Source organism: Malaclemys terrapin, chromosome 4, assembly GCF_027887155.1.
Source record: "Malaclemys terrapin pileata isolate rMalTer1 chromosome 4, rMalTer1.hap1, whole genome shotgun sequence".
In the NCBI taxonomy this organism is placed as follows: domain Eukaryota; kingdom Metazoa; phylum Chordata; order Testudines; family Emydidae; genus Malaclemys; species Malaclemys terrapin.
Window position 1 is genome coordinate 35,266,107 of NC_071508.1, and position 26,267 is coordinate 35,292,373.

At 44.3% G+C, this 26,267-nt stretch overlaps 1 pseudogene; it reads right to left on the minus strand.

Moving 5' to 3' along the window:
- Positions 1–26,267, minus strand: part of LOC128836099 (NACHT, LRR and PYD domains-containing protein 3-like) — an 82,673-nt pseudogene that overhangs the window by 29,322 nt on the left and 27,084 nt on the right.

A 26,267-nucleotide genomic window follows, 5' to 3' on the forward strand; every position in this document is an offset into this window, starting at 1 on the left:
TCTGGTTGAAATTCATGGTGCCAACAGATTTCAGAGTCGTAGCTGTGTTAGTCTGTATCAGCAAACACAATGAGGAGTCCTTGTGACACCTTAGAGACTAACAAATTTATTTAAGCATAAGCTTTTGTGGGCTAAAACCCACTTCATCAGATGCATGGAGCGAAAAATACAGTAAGCAGTATATATATTACAGCACATGAAAAGATGGGAGTTGCCTTACCAAGTGGGGGATTAGTGCTAATGAGGCCAATTCAATTAAGGAGGAAGTGGCCTATTCTCAACAGTTGACAAGAAGGGGTGAATATCAAGAGAGGGGAAATTACTTTTGTAGTGCTAACGAGCCAATGCAATCAAGGTGGATGTTGCCCATTTCCAACAGTTGACAAGAAGGTGTGAGTATCAGCAGAGGGAAAACTACTTTTTGTAGTGACCCATCCACTCCCAGTCTTTATTCAGGCCTAATCTGATGGTGTCCAGTTTGCAAATTAATTCCAGTTTTGCAGTTTCTCATTGAAGTCTGTTTTTGAAGTTTTTTTGTTGAAGAATTGCCACTTTTAAGTCTGTTATTGAGTGTCCAGGGAGATTGAAGTGCTCTCCTACTGGTTTTTGAATGTTACAATTCTTGATGTCTGATTTGGGTCCATTTATTTTTTTGCGTAGCGACTGTCCGGTTTGGCCAATGTACATGGCAGAGGGGCATTGGTGGCACATGATGGCATATATCACATTGGTAGATATGCAGGTGAACAAGCCCCTGATGGTGTGGCTGATGTGGTTAGGTCCTATGATGGTGTCCCTTGAATAGATATGCAGACAGAGTTGGCAACGGGGTTTGTTGCAGGGATTGGTTCCTGGGTTAGTGTTTTTGTTGTGTGGTGTGTAGTTGCTGGTGAGTATTTGCTTCAGGCTGGGGGGCTGTCTGTAAGCGAGGACTGGCCTGTCTCCCAAGGTCTGTGAGAGTGAGGGATCATCCCTACATTTATTCTTTTGTGTAGAGCGGACACAAATCAGACATCAAGAATTGTAACATTCAAAAACCAGTAGGAGAGCACTTCATACTGCTGATGAATGCTCTGACTAGAGCCAAGGGCGGTAGAGAAGGAAGTGTGGGGGGGATTGGCCACACAGCATCAATTAACCACCTGAGGCAGCATGAAACAGGGTCTGCGCATGTGCAGCCCAACCGGGCATGGCTACCTTAAATCTCTGGCTATGAGCGCAGGGATGCATCAACACCTAAAGTGGAGCACCCACAGGGACAGCACTTGAAGAAGAACAGGAGGCTACACTGTAGCCCTACACATTTATTTAAGCTCTTTTGTAGCTTACCATACATTTTCTTAGACTCCTACTTTTTCCAATTTTTATTATGTTAGAAAATGGTAAAGGATGTATTTATTTATTACACGAGGATTACAGTTTTTAGTCATGATTTGTGTTGAGCTACATTTGAATGGAAATTGGAATTGAATTGAAAATGCACAAACAGCATTTTAAAATAGTTTTTGCTCAGTAAATAAAACTATGTTAAATGTGCTAGATGCCTAAGAAAAAAAATATCAAAACATGTTTTACATTTAAAAGTAGCTGTTTTATTATTAATGCCTTTGTTTATCTGTAGTTATTTAATTGAACCGATTCATTGTGTCTTCTTAGGGTTTATGCAGTGTGCCTCAGGTAGCATGTGACCAGGTCCCAACAATGTCCTTCAAGATTTCAGAACTAGTAGATCTTATCCTTTCACACCTCATTTCTACTCATAGATTGGAAGAGAAAAACAAGCATTCCTGCTTTTTCCCCTCCCAACTGGTTTCTCAACTTTGAAAGGGGTAGTCATTGAACTGAACTACTTATATAAACTGAAATGAAGAAAATATTCTCTCTGTGCCTGTAAAAGAGGCTACTCATGACAAAAGCTGGGTTATCACGTCAATAAACTTTGGTTCCAGGTGCTTAGCCAGTGACTTCCAACTCAGCAGAAGCCTCTTCTCTTGGTGCAGAGAGGAATACTGGTTTCTTTTCAGTTTATACAAGTAGTTCTGTTCAATTACTAGTTCATTCAAAGTTGAGAAACTGATTGGTAGAGGAAAACACTCTCAAACTGCTCAAAACAAGTGATTTTTGCATCCTTATCTTTAGATTACTGTCTGTGACATTTCAACTACTTGTACTGACAAATAATTAAAGGAAAGGCTCTTTGCAGTGTTGTTGTAACTATGTTGGCCCTGAGATATGAGAGAGACAAGGTTGGTGAGGCAATATCTTTTATTGGACCAACTTCTGTTGGTGGAAGGTACAAACTTTCAAGCTACACAGAGCTCTTCTTCAGATCTGGGGAAGTGTAGTGGGGTGGTTACCCCGCTCCTGCCCTGAAGGGCTTAAAACAGCCAGGGAGAGGGCTGTGGCAGGAGAAAGCTAGGCTGATTGGGGAAGTAGCCACAGCTGGGCTATGCCCTAATCAGGCCCAGCTGGTCCCTATAAAAGGCTGTGAGCCAGAGGTCCAGAAGACAGTCTCTCTCTGCACTCAGCGAGAGAAGGGCCTGGCTGCAGGGAGCTGAGACAGAGTACCTGGGTGGAGTAGGGCTGGGGAAAGGCTGAGGAGCTCTGGCCTGGAAAGCCCAGCCTGCAGCCTAGTAGAAGGCCAAGGGGTACTGGGGGTTGCAGAGGGCAACCCAGGGGTAGGCCAAGGCAGCAGGTCCAAACCCAACCTTGCCAGTGATGAGTAGGCTGATACTGCAGTCTGCCCCTGGGCGTGGGGCTAGATGAAGACTGGCAGTAGCAGGATGGGGATAGTGGGTGGAGGTTCCCCTGGGAGGGGGAGACCCAGTTAAAGGGGCACCAGGGTCCTGGGAGGGACACAGGGGCCAGTAGCAGTAAGGCGGATCACTGGCCCACAGAGGGCGCTCCTGGGTCGAAGAGCTAATTCCCGAGGATGACCGGTAGGAGGCGCCGCAGGGGTGAGTCTGCGCCTGATTACAGGAAGAAAATCAAAGTGTCTGAGCTAAATACAAGTTGGGTCAGATTGTTAAGCATAAGGGGTAATGCATGTCATAGGAGGCCACCTGAAATGGAGTGGGCAATAAGGGTTGGATTCTTATGCAAAAGAAGTATGAGGTGGGCCATTAATAGTTAGCTGGCAGGTGTGTGTTACAAATTTTTGTAATAAGCCATGAAACCAATGACCCTGCTGTCAAGGCTGGATCCCCACTTTGAACTTTAGGGTACAAATGTAGGGGCCTGCATGAAAACTTCTAAGCTTAACTACCAGCTTAGCTCTGGTTCGGCTGCCACCATTTCAATGGATTCCCTTCCTGGGAAGCCTTGAAAAACCTTCACCCATTCCCTGGTGAAAACAGATCCAAACCCCTTGGATCTTAAAACAAGGGGAAATTAACCATTCCCCTCCTTCCTCCCACCAACTCCTGGTGAATTAAGATCCAAACCCCTTGGATCTTAAAACAAGGAGAAATTAACCATTCCCCTCCTTCCTCTCACCAACTCCTGGTGAATCAAGATCCAAACCCCTTGGATCTTAAAACAAGGAGAAATTAACCATTCCCCCTCCTTCCTCCCACCAACTCCTGGTGAATCAAGATCCAAACCCCTTGGATCTTGAACAAGGAAAAATCAATCAGGTTCTTAAAAAGAAGGTTTTTAATTAAAGAAAAAGGTAAAAATCATCTCTGTAAAATCAGTATGGAAATTAACCTTACAGGGTAATCAAACTTAAAGAGCTCAGAGGACTCTCCTCTAGTCTCAGGTTCAAAGTACAGCAAACAAAGATAAACACTCTGGTAAAAGGTACATTTACAAGTTGAGAAAACAAAGGAAAACTAACATGCCTTGCCTGGCTATTTACTTACAAGTTTGAATAGGAGAGACTTGTTTAGAAAGATGTGGAGAACCTGGATTGATATCTGGTCCCTCTCAGTCCCGAGAACGAACACACTCCCAAACAAAGAACACAAACAAAAACCTTCCCCCCCCAAGATTTGAAAGTATCTTGTCCCCTTATTGGTCCTTTAGGTCAGATGCCAGCCAGGTTACCTGAGCTTCTTAATCCTTTACAGGGAAAAGGATTTTGGAGTCTCTGGCCAGGAGGGGTTTTATAGTACTTTACACAGGACAGCTATTACCCTTCCCTTTATAGTTATGACACCTGCTAACTCCTTGTTTTTTAGTGTCTAGCAGTGCTATAAATGTTGAGTTCCCAGGCTTCCCTCTTGAAGGCGTTGTGGAGGTTTCCATTGAAGAAGAGTATTGAAAGGTCAGAAGAGAAGTGATTGCTTAGTGAAAAACGTTTGCCCCTGTGTAATATGGTGTTTTTGTCTTATCATTTTTCTGTGTGAATTCATTCAATAAATGGTAAAAGACAAAACTGTGTGTGTGTGTGTGTGTGTGTGTGTGTGTGTGTGTGTGTGTGTGAAAGAGAGAGAAACTGGTCTGTTTCTTATGGTGGGGAAAGTTGGGGATGGGGTATTGGAAGACTGGCATCCCTCCTAGGGCAGAACTGAGGATGTGATGTAATGAACTAAAATAATTAGTGTGACTTGCCTGAGTATCTCCAGTTTGCAGGTTTCATCCTTCAATCCTTCACAAAGCTGCTGCACTCCTGAATATCCCACTAAAATTGAACCTCCCAGTTCATTTCTTTCCAGGTCCAGCTTTCTCAGAGTCTGATTGGTACTGAGGACAGAGGAAAGATCCCCACAACAAACAGCTGTGAGTGTGCAGTAAGACAGCCTGTAGAGATTTAGAATAGCGTTAGGGTTTGAAATCTTCCTTTTTGCTACCTAATTTGTGGGGTAAAGGAAAATGAGAATTGTCTTATGTTAATTGAACAATAGAGAGAAGCAGTGAATGGCAGACACACAAACACAGGCAAAGAAAATGCATTTTATATAGATACATGGAATTCAAACAAAGTAAAACAAGCATCTATCATTGGGAATATAAAACGTATTACAGGAAACGTTTTTTTACAAAAATTACACAAATAAATGTCCAATTGGTGATGTCTCCCCATCAGGTTCTGGACACTAAAGATAGAAGTGATGCTATTACAGGTATTTGGAATTGTTTACAGGTCAGATGGATTAAATCTAAAAAGGATCCAAAAAAACACTGAGACTCCAAAACCACACCTCTATTTCACCTCCAGCTGCTGTAAGGGAGCGGTCTCAGATGCTCACTTCTGGCTGATGGGAGGGTGTCCCACCTCTTATGGCTCCTTATCTTCACACTGACGTGGGTGAGAGTGATGTGGGAGGGCAGAGAACTGTCCTCTCTCTTTCCTACATACAGTGTGTGGTCTGGGATATTCTAGCAATACCTCTGAGGTGACCACTCATACCACAAGGCCTGGATTAGTGCTGTTGGATTGGACCTTAATTACCATTAGCTATTTCTTTCATTTATTCAAGATTTCAAAACAGTTATATATTTTGGGCCACAGGTGTGCCCTTCAGATATGCAGTGAGGAGAGAGACCTGTTAGTGAACTATTGGTTGTCACCACAGCCCTCAAGTTCCAGGAAGATCTGTACTCAGAGTTTCAGCCCCAAGAGCACTTATTTCCATAATTACACTTTCTGCACTTTTCTCAGGTCTTTAACATCATTTATAAAATGGCACCCAGAACAATGTTCCACATGCTGTCTGTAATGCGCCACATATACACAGACTGGAGAGTGAAGCAGAACTGCACTTAATGGAAAACCATGAAGGGAACCCCCAACTACTTACACCAGTTTCTGCAGTTTGCAGTTGGGATGTTTCAGTCCTTCACACAGCTGCTTCACTCCTAAATCTCCCAGTTTGCTGCCTCTCAGGTCCAGCTCTTTCAAAGTTTGATTTGTACTGAGAATTGAGGCAAAATACTTGCAACCAGAGGCTGTGATACCACAGTCTCCCAACCTGCAACAGACAAAGAAAAACAGGTGGAATTGTTTGCTTGATGCTCCAAAATTAACTGTATTAATTAATCGTAGAATATCAAGGTTTGAAGGGACCTCAGGAGGTCATCTAGTCCAACTCCCTGCTTAAAGCAGGACCAATCCCCAGCCAGGGCTTTAAGCCTTACCTTAAAAACCTCTAAGGCCTGGTCTACACTTCGGGGTTAGGTCGAATTTAGCCACGTTAGGTCGATTTAAAAATGAATGCGTCCACACAACCAACCCTGTTCCGTCGACTTAAAGGGCTCTTAAAATTGACTTCTGTACTCCTCCCCAGCGAGGGGAGTAGCATTAAAATCAACCTTGCTGGGTTGAATTTGGGGTAGTGCAGATGCAAATTGATGGTACTGGTCTCCGGGAGCTATCCCAGAGTGCTCCAATGTGACTGCTCTGGACAGCACTTTGAACTCCGATGCACTAGCCAGGTACACAGGAAAAGCCCCGGGAACTTTTGAATTTAATTTCCTATTTGGTCAGCGTGGCGAACTCAGCAGCACAGGTGACCATGCAGTCCCCTCAGAATCATAGAGTGTAGAATGTTTCTATGCTCCCCCTATCATCTCCGTTCCTGAGGTTATCGCATATTAGAAGGCGAAAAAAACACACTCGCGATGACATGTTTTCTGAGCTCATGCAGTCCTCCCACACTGATAGGGCACAGCTTAATGCATGGAGGCATTCAGTGGCAGAGGCCAGGAAAGAATTAAGTGAGAGCAAAGAGAGGAGGCAGGACACGATGCTGAGGCTAATGGAGGAGCAAACGGACATGATGAAGCGTCTGTTGGAGCTGCAGGAAAGCCAACAAGAGCACAGACCCCTGGTGCATCCACTGTATAACCGCCTACCCTCCTCCCCATGTTCCATAGCCTCCTCACCCAGACGTGGGGGGAGGCTCCGGACACCCAGGCGCTCCACTCCACTCCAGAGGATGGCCCAAGCAACAGATTTTTAGTGTGGCTACAATAAGCAATGTGGTCATGTCCTTCCCTCCTCCCCCACCTCACCCGGGCTACCTTGTCCATTATATCATTTTTTTTTAATTAATAAAGAAAGAATGCATGGTTTCAAAACAATAGTTACTTTATTTCGAAGGGGGGAGGGTGGTTGGCTTACAAGGAATTAAAATCAACAAAGGGGGCAGGTTTGCATCAAGGAGAAACACACACAACTGTCACACCGAAGCCTGGCCAGTCATGAAACTGGTTTTCAAAGCCTCTCTGATGTGCAGTGTGCCTTGCTGTGCTCTTCTAATCACCCTGGTGTCTGGCTGCTCAAAATCACACAGCAAGCAGCAATAACAATGGGAATGTTGGTTGCGCTGAGGTCTGACCTAGTCAGCAAACAGCATCAGCGAGCTTTTAAAGTGCATGATGGTGAGCTGAGTGGGCTCCATGCTTGCCGTGGTATGGCTTTTGCATGGGTAACCCAGGAAAAAAGGTGCGAAACGATTGACAGTCGTTGCTTTCACGGAGGGAGGAGCGACTGACGACATGTACCCAAAACCACCTGTGACAATGTTTTTGCCCCATCAGGCATTGGGAGCTTAACCCAGAATTTCAATGGGCGGCAGAGACTGAGGGAACTGTGGGATAGCTACCCACAGTGCAATGCTCCATAAGTCCATGCTAGCCACGGTAGTGAGGACGCACTCCGCTGACTTAATGCGCTTAGTGGGGACATACACAATCGACTGTATAAAATCGATTTCTAAAAATTGACTTCTATAAAATCAATTTAATTTCATAGTGTAGACATACCCTGAGGAAGGAGATTCCACCACCTCCCTAGGTAACCTATTCCAGTGCTTCACCACCCTCCTAGTGAAAAAGTTTTTCCTAATATCCAACCTAAACCTCCCCCACTGCAACTTGAGACTATTACTCCTTGTTCTGTCATCTGCTACCACTGAGAACAGTCTAGCTCAGGGGCGGGCAAACTTTTTGGTCTTAGGTTTCGGAAATTGTATGGAGGGCCAGTTGGGGTGGCTGTGCCTCCCCAAACAGCTAGGCATGGCCCAGCCCCCTATCCGACCCCCCCCTGCTTCTCGCCCCCTGACAGCCCCCCCCGGACTCCTGCCCCATCCAACCCCCCCATTCCCTGTCCCCTGACCGCCCCCAGACTCCCCGCCCCTGACTACCCCCCGTTGCCCCATCCAACTCCTCCTCTCATTCCTGACTGCCCCCCGGGACCCCTGCCCCATCCAACCACCACTTCTCCCTGTCCCCTGACTGCCCCCAGAACCCCTTCTCCTGAATGCCCCCCACCACGCCATCCAACCCCCCCTCTCCTTCCTAACTGCCCCCTGGGACCCCTGCTCCCATTCAACCCCTGTGGTCCCCGGCCCTCTGACTGCCCTAACCCCTATCCACACCCCAGCCCTCTGACCACCACCCCGAACTCCTCTGCCTTCTCTCCAACCCCCGCTGCTCTCTGCCCCCTTACTGTGCTGCCTGGAGCACCGGTGGCTGGCGGCGCTACAGCCGCGCCACCCAGAGCACCAGGACAGGCAGCCACACCGCCTGGCTGCAGCCAGCCACGCCACCGCACAGCACAGAGCAGCAGGTCAGGCCAGGCTTTGGAGCTGTGCTGCCCCAGGAGCTCGCAGCCCCGCTGCCCAGAGCATTGCGCCGGCGGTGGAGCGAGCTGAGGCTGCTGGGGACGGGGAACAGCAGGGGAGGGGCCGGGGGCTAACCTCCCGGGGCAGGAGTTCAGGGGCCGGGCAGGAGGGTCCCGCAGGCCGGATGTGGCCCGCGGGCCATAGTTTGCCCACCTCTGGTCTAGCTCCATCCTCTTTGGAACCCCCTTTCAGGTAGTTGAAAGCAGCTATCAAATCCCCCCTCATTCTTCTCTTCTGCAGACTAAATAATCCCAGTTCCCTCAGCCTCTCCTCATAAATCATGTGCTCCAGCCCCCTAATCAGTTTTGTTGCCCTCCACTGAACTCTTTCCAATTTTTCCACATCATGTGAGGCCTCACCAATGCCAAATAGAGGGGAATAATTACGTCCCTCAATCTGCTGGCAATGCCCCTACTTATATAGCCCAAAATGCTGTTAGCCTTCTTGGCAACAAGGGCACACCGTCGACTCATATCCAGCTTCTCATCCACTGTAACCCCCTAGGTCCTTTTCTGCAGAACTGCTGCCTAGCCATTTGGTCCCTAGTCTCTAGCAGTGTATGGGATTCTTCCGTCCTAAGTGCAGGACTCTGCACTTGTCCTTGTTGAAACTCATCAGATTTCTTTTGGCCCAATCCTCTAATTTGTCTAGGTCCCTCTGTATCCTATCCCTACCCTCCAGCGTATCTACCACTCCTCCCAGTTTAGTGTCATCTGCAAACTTGCTGAAGGTGCAATCCACGCCATCCTCCAGATCATTAATGAATATATTGAACAAAACTGGCCCCAGGACCAACCTTTGGGGCACTCTGCTTGATACCGGCTGCCAACTAGACATGGAGCCATTGATCACTACCCGTTGAGCCCAATGATCTAACCAGTTTTCTATCCACCTTATAGTCCATTCATCCAGCCCAGGCTTCTTTAACTTGCTAGCAAGAATACTGTGGGAGACCGTATCAAAAGCTTTGCTAAAGTCAAGGAATAACACGTCCACTGCTTTCCCCTCATCCACAGAGCTAGTTATCTCATCACAGAAGGCAATTAGGTTAGTCAGGCATAACTTGTCCTTGGTGAATTCATGCTGACTGTTTCTGATCACTTTCCTCTCCTCTAAGTGCTTCAAAATTGATTCCTTGAGGACCTGCTTCATGATTTTTTCAGGGATTGAGGTGAGGCTGACTGGCCTGTAGTTCCCCGGATCCTCCTTCTTCCCTTTTGTAAAGATGGGCACTACATTAGCCTTTTTCCAATCATCCGGGACCTCCCCCAATCACAATGAGTTTTCAAAGATAATGGCAAATGGCTCTGCAATCACATCCGCCAACTCCTTTAGCACCCTCAGATGCAGAGCATCTGGCCCCATGCACTTGTGCTCGTCCAGCTTTTCTAAATAGTCCCGCATTCTTTCTCCGCAGAGGGCTGGTCACTTCCTCCCCATGCTGTGCTGTTCAGTGCAGTAGTCTGGGAGCTGACCTTGTTCGTGAAGACAGAGGCAAAAAAAGCATTGAGTACATTAGCTTTTTCCATATCCTCTGTCACTAGGTTGCCTCCCTCACTCAGTAAGGGGCCCACACTTTCCGTTTTCTTGTTGCTGACAAACCTGTAGAAACCCTTCTTGTTACTCTTAAGATCCCTTGCTAGCTGCAACTCTAAGTGTGATATGGCCTTCCTGATTTCATGCCTGAGCAATGTTTTTATACTCCTCCCTGGTCATTTGTCCAATCTTCCACTTCTTGTGGAAGTGTGACAGGTTTTCTTTTCCAGAGTCCTAGCACTATGATAATGCTATGAGGATGGTGTGACAGCTGCCCTAAGTTAAGGCTGAGTTACACAACAGTTCAGTTCAATAAAAAAACTTTTTAAAACAAAGTGCAAGTTTCTGCAGCAGAGCCTGAAAAGAGTTCTAATCTGAATGAACAAATATAAGAGCATGCAAGCATGTGCGGTGGGTATACTAGGTCAGGGGAGGCTAATGGGCCCATCCACACTCCACCCAGAGGCCCCGCCCTTGCTCCCCCTCTCTCCTGAAGCCAGTGGGCGCTCAGCTTGGCAGTGGCCTGGAGCTCAGGGTGGCATGGGCCAGCAGGTGGCTTGGGCCATCCTGTCAGTGGCCAGGGGCTGCTCACATTGGCCTGGGTATCAGGCCACTGCTCAGGCCATCCAGTGGCCCAGGTCTCGGGGTAGCTGGGGTGGGCAGGCCGGTGCTTGGAGTGGTTTGGCTGGGGCTCCGGCACACAGAGGGGGCAGAAGGGGTGAGGTAGGGCCAGGGCCTCAGGCAGGGTCGCGGGGCTAGCTTCCCCAAAGGGGGGCGGGGGTTTCACATGCTGCCCATGCATACAAGGTCAACCAGATCTGTAGTTAATGAATTGAACAAATTGTGGTCACCATGTCCTTCCAAGATTTCAGAGTTAGTAGATCTCATCTTCTCACACCTCATTTCTGTTTGTAGATTTGAAGAGGAAAACAAACTTTCTTGCTTTTTCCACTCCCAATCGGTTTCTCAACTTTGAATGAAGCAGTCATTGAACTGAACTACTTGAATAAACTGAAATGAAGAAAATATTCTCTGTGTGCCTGTAGAAGAAACGAGTGATGACAAAAGCTGGGTTAGCATGTCAGCGATCTCTGGTTGCAGGTGCTTAGCCAGTGACTTCAACCAGTTTATGTCAACAGTAGCCTCTTCTGCACGCACACAGAGAATATTTTCTTCATTTCATGAGAACAGCCATACTGGGTCAGACCAATGGTCCATCTAGCTTAGAATCCTGTCTTCTGACAGTGGCCAGTGCCAGGTGCTTCAGAAGGAATGAACAGAACAGGCAATCAACTGAATGATCCATCCACTGTTGTCCCCTCCAAGCTTCTGGCGGTCAGAGGCTAGGTACTCCCAGAGCATAGACAACAAGGAGTCCTGTGGCACCTTAAAGACTAACCAATTTATTTGGGCATAAACTTTCGTGGGCTGGAACCCACTTCGTCAGATGAAGATGTTCCAGCCCATGAAAGCTTATGCCCAAATAAATTTGTTAGTCTTTAAGGTGCCACAGAACTCCTCATTGTTTTTGCTGCAACAGACTAACACGGCTACCCACCTGAAACTTGTTGACAGAGCACAGAGGAGCATCCCTAACCATCTTTGATAACAGTCATTGATGGACTTATCTTCCATGAAAATACTTTTGCATTAATACAACTCACAAGGGAGCATCTGGATTTGAACCAGGGACCTACTGATCTTCATGTAAGGCTGTATAAACAAGTTTCTAGCTCTGGGGCACTAGCAACTACCTGAGCTCAGATCACATCCTCAAAGCAGTGTTAAGTGTCCCAATTCACTTGTCTGTTATTGGCTACATGTGTCTGTAACTGGCTAAATGCTATTTACATTGCATATGTATCCTGTTTAATGTATACTAGAGTAGCTAGATTAACCTGTTGTTGCACTGTCTTTTTTCATGTCTCTATCCTGTGCTTAATTAGCCTTAAATCAAAGAATGTATTAGCATTTATATGAAAGCTAGCGAAGTGCTAATGTTATTGTCTTCATCACTCTGAAACTGGTTGATTTTCATGGTAAACCACCTGCAAACCATTTTAGTAGTCTGGATGGCTGTTACCAAAAGCATTATCTTTGAATGGTCCATTAAACGTGAAACAATGAAGATCGCAGATTATCAACATTTGCTATTTATTAAAGCCCACCTGGCAAAGATGTCTCACAGCTTGTCAGCCTGTTTCAACTATAAAAGATGTAGCCTGGGAATGATCCTGGATCTCTGGAGTGCTTGGCTTTTGGCAGAGGGAACCCTAAGCAATTGGACAGAGATCCTGAAAAGCCATTTTTGGGAAACCCCGAGGAACATATGAAAAGATTCTAAGAGACTGGCAGATTATTATATCTCTTCATTTTGGACTATATACTCTGATCCAACTAGTATATATTTTATCTACTTTAACCATTTAATAACTCTCATATCTCTTTCTTAGTCAATAAATCTTTAACTAGTTTACTAAGGATTGGCTACAACATTGTTTTTGGTGAGATCCTGAAGTATATTTTGACCTGGGGTAAGTGGCTGGTCCTTTTATGACTGGGAGACCCTAACGTGTGGTGAATTTTGCTTTTAATAATCTTTCATCATAAAGTCAAGTTTATCTGGGTAGTAAATTGGGCTGGAGAGCTTAAGGGAGACTGTCTATGGCTCCATGGTAAAACTAATATAGTGATCCAGGAGCATACATTTATTGCAGGGTTGGTGAAATCTAAGTATAGACTATACCATCAATTGGGGTGTGTCTGCCCTGTTTTCTGACAGTCTGATCTGAGATTAGCACTCTTAGCGGTGAGCCACTCCAGGCAGCGTGACACTGCAATCAAATGCTCCACCACTGAGCTCTACCCCCTTTCAATTTATTCAACTAGTTCAGTTCAATTACTAGTTCACTGAAAGATGAGAAACCAATTGGGAGCTGAATGAGCCCTCACACTGCTCAGAACAAATGATTTTTTTCATCCTGATTTTTTCATTACTTTCTGTGACATTTCAGCTCCTTGTACAGACCACTAACCAAAGGAAAGGTTGTTAGGGAATGTCAGGAAATGGTTTATACTAACAAATGATAAGTCTCTGAGGCAGGGAACTAAGAAATTGCAGGCATCCAACCTAGAGGAGATGAAGAACATTATTGTATATATGTGTTCTCTTCTTAATAGAGATTAAAATACACTTTGCAAAATAGTTCTCTCATGCACAAAAATCCTCTAGTCGTTAGGAGAGCAGAACACTGATGCCATCCAGAATAACACTGAGACCCCAAAACCCACACCTTCCAGCTGCTGTAAGGGAGCAGTCTCAGATGCTCACTTCTGGCTGATGGGAGGGTGTCCCACCTCTTATGGCTTCTTATCTTCACACTCCCATGGGTGAGAGTGATGGGGGAGGGCAGAGAATGGTCTTCTCTCTTTCCTACATGCAATGTGTGGTTTGGATGTCCTAGTGATACCTCTGACCCACGTGACCACCCACAGCACAAGGCCTGGATTAGTGCTGTTGGATCTGGCCTTAATCCTCATTGGCTATTTCTATCATTTATTCAAGATTTCTAAACAGTGACATATTTTGGGCCACTGGTGCGCCCTTCAGATATGCAGGGAGGAGAAAGACCTGTTGAGTGACCTGTCACTACAACCTTCAAGTTCCAGGAAGATCTGTGCTCAGAGTTTCAGCCCCAAGAACACTTATTTCCGTAATTACCCTTTCTGCACCTTTCTCAGGTCTTTAACATCATTTATAAAATGGCACCCAGCACAATGTCCACATGCTGTCTGTAATGAGCCACATATACACAGACTGGAGAGTGAAGCAGAACTGCACTTAATGGAAAACAGTGAAGGAAACCCCCAACTACTTACACCAGTTTCTGCAGTTTGCAGTTGGGATGTTTCAGTCCTTCACACAGCTGCTTCACTCCTAAATCTCCCAGTTTGCTGCCTCTCAGGTCCAGCTCTTTCAAAGTTTGATTTGTACTGAGAACTAAGGCAAGATACTTGCAATCATAGAAAATGATACCACAGTGTCCCAACCTGCAAAGGACAGAATAACGGAGGGAGCTGATACCTTGATGCACAACAATTCACTGTATTAATGAATGTGTTTCAAGTCAACAAGTTCTCTTTTCCAGAATCCTAGCACTATGGCAATGCTATGAGGATGGCGTGGTAGCTGTATAGTTAACGTTGCATTACACAGTTCAGTTCAACAAACAAATTACTTTTCTTTTTTTTAAACAAAGCGCAAGTTTCTGCAGCAGAGCCTGAAAAGAGTTCTGATCTGAATGAAGAGATATGACAGCATGCAAGGACAGGAAGACAGGAATAGAAAATGAATGCAGGTTTGTGTAGAATAGATAAATGTGTGTTTAATTCCAATTCCACACATCTTAGTGCTTAAACTTTTTTTGTAGGTAACACCACATGTATCCCAGCATCTTCTTCACTTCTTTCAGGAAAAAGCTTGTAATGTAGAAACCTAATTACTGTAGCTATTTGAATTCAGAAATTTCTTAAGAAGCAAAATAGCTAGAATTTTTTTAAAATGAACTCTTAGTTTCTATAGATGGCTTTGCCACCAGTGGATTTATTTAAAACAAAGTGATTTTAATTACCAATATTAATCATCATTTAAATCAAGGTTTCCTGTTTGCGGATTTAAATAATCAATTTAAATCTGTTTTTAATATGTACTTTTTAGGTTTTTTCCCCTAAAGAAAGGTTGATCCTCAGTTGTTGGTATAATCTGGTACTACCTTCTTCTTTTTCTTCTTTTTCTTTTCTTTTTCTTTTCCAACCAGGAGGCTACACTATACCTATACACATTTAACCGAGCAGTTATGCAGCTTAACATTTATTCAGATTCCTAAATTTTACATTTTTAATTATGCTAGAGAATGGTGAATGATGAATTTATTTAGTAGATGAAGATTCATTTTTTATTCATGATCTCTATTAACCTCCATTTGGATGGAAATTAGAATGAATTTAAAATGAACAAATGGGATTTTAAAAATCTTTTTTAGTAAACAGAACTAACTTAAATGTGCTGGATACATAAAGAGAAAAGTATCAAAACATTTTGCGTTTAAAAGTAATTGATTTATTACTACTTCCTTTGTTTATCTGTAGTTAGTGAATTGAACTGGTTGTTTGTGATCATGATGTTTTTCAAGATTTCAGAACTAGCAGATCTCATCCTCTCACACCTCACTTCTTTTCATAGATTGGACGAAGAAAACAAGCTTTGCTGCTTTTTCTACTCCCAAATGGTTTCTCGGCTTTGAATGAATTAGTTTTAGAACTAAGGTAGCTTAATCAACTGAAATGAAGAAAATAATCTCTGCAACTGCAGAATAGGCTGCTGATGATGACAAAAGCTGGTTTAGCACTTCCAACAAACTCTGGTTCCATGGATTTACCTAGTGATTTCCACCAGCTTCTGTCAGTAGTAGCCTCTTGTGCAGGTGCAGAGAGAATATTTTCTTCATTTTAGTTTATTCAACTAGTTCAGTTCAAAGACTAGCTCACCAAAAGTTGAGAAACCAATTGAAAGTTGAAAACACCCTGAAATAGCTCAGGACACGTTCATTTTATACCCTTATGTTTAGAGTATTTTCTGTTACATTTAAGTTCCTGTACAGACCAATAACTAAAGGATAGGTTGTTAGAGAATGTCAGGCAATGACAGCAAGTCATATGTCTGTGACACAAGGAGGTGTGAGATTGCAGCCATTCTATCTAGAAGAGACAGAAGAATATTATGTCTAAAACTGTTGTCTTCTTAATCTAGATTAATTTGAAAAATAGTTCTTTCATGCACAAACATCCTCTAGTCATTAGGAGAGCAGAACAATGATACCTATTGTCAGATGCCTTTATTGCAAAACTGGGCCCCAAGTTTTTCTATAAGAGCAACATTTGTGTTGCTTTGTAGAGGAAGGGCTTTCACAAAGCAGTGTCTGCTCTCCTGAAGAAAAGTATCTTTCTGAAAGTGCCCTGCTCAGAAAGAGGAGCTTCTGCACTAAGTGGGTAATTTCACAAAGATTCTTTTTTGTGTGTGAAATAAACCACTGCTGGTCTGGAGATCCCTCCTGAACCCCAAAATACTTGGAAGTGAACAGAGATCCACAGAACACACACACACACAGCCCTAGCTCTGCCCTAATGAGGATGTCAGTCCCACAAGCACCCTGTTTCCCAAATATTAGTGAACTGTGCAGAACTGTGTCGAAAGGAGTGAGAGATGTATATAGAGAAAGCATGTGCATATGTCCAGTTTCTCATGGCAGGGAATTGGGGATGTGGTACTGGAAGGCTGGCATCCCTAGAGGTTGTGGTATAATGAACTAATGAGTCATTAGTGTTACTTGCCGGAGTATCTCCAGTTTGCAGGTTGCATGTTTCAATCCTTCACAAAGCTGTTGCACCCCTGCAAATCCCAGTTTATTTATCTCCAGGTCCAGCTCTCTCAGAGTCTGGTTGGTGCTGAGAATACAGGAAAGATCCTGACAACAAGCAGCTGTGAGCGTGCAGTAAGACAACCTGCAGCAGGCAGAGATTTAGGAGAGTTAGGGTTGGAAATCAGCCTTTTCTTTACTTACTTCATTACTTCAACCTCCTGGTAAAGGAAAATGAGATCTGTCAGATGTTAAATGGACAATAGAGAGGACCTGTGATCACTTATGAATGGCAGAGACACACTTTAAAAATAGGCAAAAATTAAAGAAAATGCACCTTGTATAGGGACATGAGTTCAAACAAAGAGAACTAAGTATCTATCATTACAAATATCAAACATTATAAGCAAAATTTTTATAAAATTACACAAATAAATGTCCATGTGGTGATGCCTCTTCATCAGGTTCTGGTCACTAATGATGGAAGTCATGATATTACAGGTGTTTGGAATTGTTTATAGGTGGGATGGATTAAATCTAAATAGTGTCCAGAATAACACTGAGACCCCAAAACCACACCTCTACTTCACCTCCGAGCTTCTGTAAGGGAGTAGTCTCAAATGCACCTTTATGGGTAATGGGAGGGTGTCCCACCTCCTATGGCTCCTTATCTTCACACCTACAAGGGTGAGAGTGATGGGGGAGGGCAGAGAATTATCTTCTCTCTCTCCTACATGCCATGTGGTATGGGATGTCCTAGTGATACCTCTGACTCAGGTGACCACCCACAACACAAGGCTTGGATTAGTGCTGTTAGATCTGGCCTTAATCCTCATTGGCTGTTTCTTTCATTTATTCAAGATGTCAAAACAGTTACTAATTTTGGAGCACGCCGAGGAGAGAGATCTGTCGAATGAACTACTGATTGTCACCATAATCCTCCATAACTGGGAAGTTCTGTGCTCAGAGTTTCAGCCTCCAAAACCTTATTTCCATAATTACCCTTTGCAGCAGAATATACCCCTGTATTCACACCCTACACTATAATGATCTTTGTACAAAGTAACAGAGGGTCCTGTGGCACCTTTAAGACTAACAGAAGTATTGGGAGCATAAGCTTTCGTGGGTAAGAACCTCACCTCTTGCATCTGAAGAAGTGAGGTTCTTAACCACGAAAGCTTATGCTCCCAATACTTCTGTTAGTCTTAAAGGTGCCACAGGACCCTCTGTTGCTTTTTACAGATTCAGACTAACATGGCTACCCCTCTGATATTTGTACAAAGTGTGTCATTTGAAAACTCATAATTTGCTGGTCAGTATTGCGCTGATAAAATATGTGTGGCAACATTGTATGTAAAGTTATAAGATTTCCCTGTATGCTTTCACTAACCCATGTTCCAAACCTTAGGGTACGTCTATACTTACCTCCGGGTCCAGCGGTAAGCAATCGATCTTCTGGGATCGATTTATCGCGTCTTGTCTAGACGCGATAAATGATCCCGGATCGATCCCGGAAGTGCTTGCCGTCGACGGCAGTACTCCTGCTCCACGAGAGGAGTATGCGGAGTCGATGGGGCAGCCTGCCTGCCGCATCTGGACCCGCGGTAAGTTCGAACGAAGATACTTTGACTTCAGCTACATTATTCACGTAGCTGAAGTTGCGTATCTTAGTTCGAAGTGGGGGGTTAGTGTGGACCAGCCCTTAGAGACCTGCCCAAACAGAAGTTGGGAAACAGGTCTGTCTTAAACAAAGTAATTGTGCTCTGCTTAATTTGCATTTAAGCAGTAAACAGAGTCATCATGCAGAAAGGAAAGACAAAGGAAATTCAAACAGGTGAAAAAACCAGCAGGAAGAGTCCTTCCACATAGACTCTTTTTTCCCTAGTGCCCAGCTGGACATGTTTTTGAAGGGAGGGACTGAACCTATACAAAGGAGGGACAAACACCCCAAGGCACTCCTCTCTGTCTCCATGCCCATCTGATTCACTGCACCCAAAGCAACGAAGGAAACATTTGTTGAACTCTGGGACAAGCTTTCGTGGGTAAGAACCTCACTTCTTCAGATGCAAGTAATGGAAATCTCCAGAGGCACGTATATATCAGTGTGGAGATAACGAGGTTAGTTCAATCAGGGAGGGTAAGGTGCTCTGCTAGCAGTTGAGGTGTGAACACCAAGGGAGGAGAAACTGTTTCTGTAGTTGGATAGCCATTCACAGTCTTTGTTTAATTCTGATCTGATGGTGTCAAATTTGCAAATGAACTGGAGCTCAGCAGTTTCACCAGACTCCAAAGAGAAACTGCTGAGCTCCAGTTCATTTGCAAATTTGACACCATCAGATCAGGATTAAACAAAGACTGTGAATGGCTATCCAACTACAGAAACAATTTCTCCTCCCTTGGTGTTCACACCTCAACTGCTAGCAGAGCACCTTACCCTCCCTGATTGAACTAACCTCGTTATCTCCACACTGATATATACCTGCCTCTGGAGATTTCCATTACTTGCATCTGAAGAAGTGAGGTTCTTACCCACAAAAGCTTATGCTCCCAGTACTTCTGTTAGTCTCAAAGGTGCCACAGGACCCTCTGTTGCTTTTTACAGATTCAGACTAACACGGCTACCCCTCTGATATCTGGGACAAGGTGTCCTGACCGACAGGGTTTGGTCAATAAGACTCCTGGAAACATGAGAAATTTGCTTGAATCTGATAAAGTTTGTTATTTAACATTGGTGAGGCCTCATCTGGAATACTGAGTCCAGTATGACAGACCTGCGGGTGGCTATTTTACAACAAAAAAACTTCAAAAACAGACTCCAATGAGAAACTGCTGAACTCGAATTGATATGCAAATTAGACACAATCAATTTAGGTTTGAATAAAGACTGGGAATGGCTGAGCCATTACAAACATTGAATCTATCTCCCCATGTAAATACTCTCACACTTCTTATCAACCTGTCTGTACTGGGCTATCTTGATTATCACTTCAAAAGTTTTTTTTCTCTTACTTAATTGGCCTCTCAGAGTTGATAAGACAACTCCCACCTGTTCATGCTCTCTGTATGTATGTGTATATATATATCTCCTCAATATATGTTCCATTCTATGCATCCGATGAAGTGGGCTGTAGCCCACGAAAGCTTATGCTCAAATAAATTTGTTAGTCTCTAAGGTGCCACAAGTACTCCTGTTCTTTTTGCAGTTACAGACTAACACGGCTGCTACTCTGAAACCTGTCATTGTGCAAGGCACTGCATTTAGCCGTATGGAGTGGAAATCCATCAACTTCATGAAAAAACTCATTCAGATACAGACAGACATCATCTTCCTTTCCAAATGCAAACAGATGGACATCATACCAAAAGAACTAAAGGTAAAAAATCCATTACAATCTACATACCACACAGACTATGCTGAGAGACTGTGTCACACACTCTCAAAGAAACTGCGAAACCACCTGATCAGCATCCTATACAGCAAACAGGGAAAGATTACGAATGAGCTCTCAAAACTGGATACTGTCATGAAAAAACAACCTTCCACACAAACTTCCTCATGGATTGACTTTACAAAAACTAGACAAGCCATTTTCAACAAAAACTTTGCCTCTCTGCAAAGGAAAAAGGACACTAAACTATCTAAACTGCTACATGCCACAAGGAGCCACAACAGTAGTTCCCTTAATCCACCCAACAATATTGTTAATCTTTCCAGCTATACTCTTAGCCCAGGAGAAGAGTCTGTCCTATCTCGGGGCCTCTCCTTTTGTCCCTCCAGACCCATGAATATGATACAGTTCTGCGGTGACCTAGAATCCTACTTTCGACGTCTCCGACTCAAAGAATATTTCCAACATACCTCTGAACAGCATACTAACCCACAGAATCCTCCCTACCAGCACTCCAAAAAAAAAAGGATTCTGCGTGGATTCCTCCGGATGGTCGAAACAACAGACTGGACTTCTACATAGATTGCTTCCGTCAATGTGCAAAGGCTGAAATTGTGGAAAAGCAACATCACTTGCCCCATTACCTCAGCCATGCTGAACACAATGCCATCTACAGCCTCAGAAACAACCCTGATATCATAATTAAAAAGGCTGACAAAGGAAGTGCTGTTGTCATCATGAATAAGTTGGATTACGACCAAGAGGCTGCTAGACAGCTCTCTAACACTACATTCTACAAGCCATTATCCTCTGATCCCACTGAGGATTACCTAAAGAAACTTCACCATCTGCTAAAAAAATTCCCCGACAGAGCACAGGAACAAATCTGTACAGACACATGCCTAGAACCCCGACCAGGGGTATCTATTTGCTACCCAAGATCCATAAGCCTGGAAATCGTGGACACCCCATCATCTCAGGCATGGGCACCCTAACATCCAGATTGTCTGGCTATGTGGACTCTCTCCTCAGGCCCTACGCTACCAGCACTCCCAGCTATCTTCGAGACACCACTGATTTCCTGAGGAAACTACAATCCATCGGTGATCTTCCAGAAAACACCATTCTGGCCACTATGGATGTAGAAGCCTTCTACCCCAATATTTCACACAAAGATGGACTACAAGCTATCAGGAACAGTATCCCTGATAATGTCACAGCTAACCTGGTGGCTGAACTTTGTGACTTTGTCCTCACCCACAACTATTTCACATTTGGGGACAATATATACCTTCAAGTCAGCGGCACTGCTATGGGTACCCGCATGGCCCCACAGTATGCCAACATTTTTTTGGCTGACTTAGAACAATGCTTCCTTAGCTCTCGTTCCCTAACGCCCCTACTCTACTTGCATTGATGACATCTTCATCATCTGGACCCATGGAAAGGAAGCCCTTGAGGAATTCTACCATGATTTCAATAATTTCCATCCCACCATTAACCTCAGCCTAGATCAATCCACACAAGCGATCCATTTCCTGGACACTGCTGTGCTAATAAGCGATGGTCACATAAATACCACCCTATACCGGAAACCTACTGACCGCTATACTTACCTACATGCCTCTAGCTTCCATCCAGGACACACCACAAGATCCATTGTCTACAGCCAAGCTCTAAGATACAACCGCATTTGCTCCAATCCCTCAGACAGAGACAAGCACCTACAAGATCTCTATCAAGCATTCTTAAAACTACAATAACCACCTGCTGAAGTGAAAAAACAGATTGACAGAGCCAGACAAGTACCCAGAAGCCACCTCCTACAAGACAGGCCCAACAAAGAAAATAACAGAATACCACTAGCTGTAACCTTCAGCCCCCAACTAAAACCTCTCCAGCGCATCATCAAAGATCTACAACCTATCCTGAAAGATGATCCCTCACTCTCACACATCTTGGGAGACAAACCTGTCCTCGCTTACAGACAACCCCCCAACCTGAAGCAAATACTCACCAGCAACCACACATCACTGAACAAAAACACTGACCCAGGAACCTATCCTTGCAACAAAACCGGATGCCAACTCTGTCCACATATCTATTCAAGTGACATCATCATAGTGTTGGTTTCACTAGGCATAGCTACCAGGTAACTCAGGAGAGTGGAAGGCCAAAAGTGGCGATGAAGCTCTTCTGCTCTGGGCCTACCTGAACCACAGAACTCCATCTTGTGAACTCTCACCTACTTTCATGCTAATTGCCTTGATGCTGAAGCAGAATATATAATGGTCAGCTTTTCTAGCAGATGGCTGCTGTTTTGCTCACTCACAAACACAGTAGAGATAAGACGGGGGAAGACTGCTGCACAGGCCTTGCGAGGCCAAAAGATAAGCATGTGAATGGGAAAGTTTCTAACATGCACATTGTGTACCTGCTGTAACTGTTGTCTGGAAGGGAGGGGTAAGGGTGAAATAGACAAAGGCTTGCACAGAAACTGCTTGGAATATAAAAGGGAAAATTTGTTTGTATTTGTTGCACTTGATTTGAGACATGCTGATCTCCTAGTGCCATTTCAGAGCTCTGAAATAAACTTGGCTTGCTTTCTCCCCTTGGTGTCTTTATTGGTGCCAAGCACACCGGGCAACGAACCCCGCTGTTTGCCTCCTCGGGCCCTTTGGGTTGGTAACAATAGGACCTAATCACATCAGCCATACCATCAGGGGCTCGTTCACCTGTACATCTACCAATGTGATATATGCCATTATGTGCCAGAAATGCCCCTCTGCCATGTACATTGGCCAAACCAGACAGTCTCTAAGCAAAAGAATTAATGGACACAAATCTGACATCAGGAATCATAATACTCAAAAACCAGTGGGAGAACACTTTAACCTGTCTGGTCATTCAATGACAGACCTGCGGGTGGCTAATTTACAACGGAAAAGCTTCAAAAACAGACTCCAACGAGAAACTGCTGAACTCGAATTGATATGCAAATTAGACACAATCAATTTAGGTTTGAATAAAGACTGGGAATGGCTGAGCCATTACAAACATTGAATCTATCTCCCCTTGTAAGTATTCTCACACTTCTTATCAACCTGTCTGTACTGGGCTATCCTGATTATCACTTCAAAAGTTTTTTTTCTCTTACTTAATTGGCCTCTCAGAGTTGGTAAGACAACTCCCACCTGTTCATGCTCTCTGTAGGTGTGTGTATATATATCTCCCCAATATATGTTCCATTCTATGCATCCGAAGAAGTGGGATGTAGCCCATGAAAGCTTATGCTCAAATAAATTTGTTAGTCTCTAAGGTGCCACAAGTACTCCTGTTCTTACTCTGGTGTAATGGAGTAGACTCTAGGACCCTGTACATGCTAGGGAGGCAGGGCTCTTCTGCTGCGTCCCTCTAATGTCAGTTGCTAAAGTAGACTCCTGAATAAAGATAGAGTAATATGTGCTGACAGGTGGCTCCTATTACCTCCAGCACAGAAAAAAGGTCAGAATGTTTCTGTGAGGCAGAGGGAACAAGGTGCTGGGGCTGAAGGGTCCTGTGGGAAGAACCCTAGGAAAATCCATACTCAGAAGAAAGCTTAGACTGAATTTTTGTTTGTTTGTTATTTTGTAAGTTACTAATAGAGGCAAATACCAGGAGAGGGATAAGTTTGGATTATGTGCTTTGGTCCAAATTCTCTGCTGCTGTAAATGGGTGAAGCGCCATTGACTTCAAAGAAGTTGTGCTCGTTTACATTAGCAGAGAATTTGGCCCAGTGTGCATATACTCTGCTCATGGCAGGTTGGGAACTCTATCTACTTACACATAATTACCCATTAAGACACTCTTAAGAACATAAGAATGGCCATACTGGGTCAGACCAAAGGCCTGTCTTCCCAGTTCTAGAGTATTCATGATGTTATGTAGCACCCAGAATAGTGGGCAATATTTGGAGTGTGGCACCCAGAATAGTGGGCAATATTTTGGGCACTTACTGGAGAATTGTAAAGGAAAACAGCAGTTACTTACACCAGCTTCTGTAGCATACAGTTGGAGTGTTTCAATCCTTCACACAGGAGTCTCAGTCCTTCACCCATCCTACGACTCCGAAAACGCCAAAAACTACTATTACCTCTCAGATCCAGCTCTGTCAGCATCTGCTTTGCACTAAGAAGTGAGGAGAGATTCTTACAATCCTCATAATTGAGTCGGCACCATGGAAACCTGGAGGAGATTGAAAAGAACAGAGAGATGATTGGCTAGTTCTAAACAATCTGGAGAATTCACTTCAGTATACCAAATTCATGTGAACCAAATTCATCACCAGTCTATATCCATTGTGCTCAGTAGAATTACATCAAAGAAGGCATTTGCCATGTGTTGTTTCAATAGATTCTTTTAACCAAAACTATAAAAAACCAACAACAGTATAATGAGTGTTTAAATAAATGAAATGATCCCTGAAATAACACTGGTTAAGGCACAGGGAATAAATGCTGTAGAGATGCTGTGTGTAGCCAATGATTTTAGTTTAGTATTCATTTATTGTGTGATGTTATGATTAATCAATGTTATACTACCTATATTCATTGTATGTTAATCAGAGTTGAATTGTAGGATAAGTGACAGGTGCCGACTTACCAATGTGCCCGGGATGCTTGACCCCCGGCCCTGCCCCCACTCCACCCCTTCCCCCAAGGCCCCACCCCGCCCCTGCCCCACCTCTTCCCACCCCCGCTCCACCCCTGCCCGATCTCTTCCTGCCTTGTTCCTCCCCCAAGCATGCCCGTCCTTGTTCCTCCCCCCTGCCCCCAAAGCCTCCTGCACGCTGCAAAACAGCTGATCCTGACGGATGGGAGGCCTGGGGAGGGAGGGAGGGGGAGGTGCTGATTGGTGGGGCCTGCTGGCAGGCAGGAAGCACGGGGGGGAGAGGGGGCCTGCCGGAGCATTTTTTTGCTGTGGGCCAGCCCTGGAGCACCCACAGAGTTGTTGCCTATGATAAAAGTATAAGATTGATCAGTATTTAGAAGAACTATGTAGTAGACATGAGTAAGACAAGCTGAAATGGAAGAAACTGTGGGAGGAGATTAATTTTCCTCTGAGTCAGAAACAGGTAATGCCGCTTCCCTTCAATCCTTCCTAAATAGGTTATAACTATTGATTTTAACATTCCAATTGTGCGGATCATCCCAACAAGTTTCAGTAATACCATCTAGATTGAATTTATGCTCATAAATGAGCAATTCCAATTCCTCCTATTTATTATCCAGCTCCTAGCACTGGTGTATAGTCAATTCAAGATTTTCTTCTCTTCATGTTCTTTGTTTCTTAATTAATTTTGTTCTCAACATCTCGATTTTGTGCTAAATGAATGCTATTTTCCCTTTTTACCCTCCCCTTCTGTTATAGTTTAATGCCCCCTTGACTACTCTAGCCAGCCTATCCCTGGGAAGATTGGTCCCCCTTCTACTGAAGTGATGAAGGCCATCCAAAGTATACAGCCCCCGATTCCCAAAGAAAGTGGACCAATGTTCCACAAAACCAAAACCCTCCACCCTGCACCACTTACTTAGCCAACAGTTCACTTCCAGAATCTTCTGCCTTCTCTCTTCCTTCACTTGTGGGACAGAAAGGATCTCAGAGATCACTTGGACATTATTCTTCTTCAGCACATTTCTGAGTTTCCTGAAGTAATCTATTAACTATGCAATATGCCACAACACAATGTCATTAGTGTTGATATGAACCATTACCTATAGATCCTTGCCCATCAGCTTCAGAACCCAAGCCAATCTTAGAGTAAGGTCTCGTATTTTGGCTCCCGGAAGGCAGCGCGCCATCCTGTTGTCCTCCCATCCCTTGCAGAATATTTTTTCAATTCATCTGAGTACTGTACACCCAAGAATGATCATTTGTCGTCCTTCGATGGTTGGAGAACTCTTTGTGGACAAGCTTAATTTTCTTACAGGTTGGGCCAAGTTGCCTTCCACAGGTGTGTCCCATACACCTCTCCATTCCCTTAGACCAGCTACACCTTGAGAACTATCTTCCACAGTTTCCATGTTGAGGATATGGCATTGATTGGAAATTTTGAATGGTGTGGAATTCCTTCTGGTCCTCTTTTCTCTGGTGGCCACAGCCTGCCCATCCTTGTCTGTTTCCAAATGTTGTACAATGCTGCCGTGACCTCATGCCTCTGGTGGTTACAAACTGCCAGGTCTCCTCCGACTTCCTTTCTCTCTGACTCCTTGCTGGCCATATCTTTTCTTCCTTGAACATAGGGTACTGATGTTTCCTGAACTTGGCTATATAAGAACTTCTCAGAGTCTCTCATTCTCAATAGCATCTGTTACTAG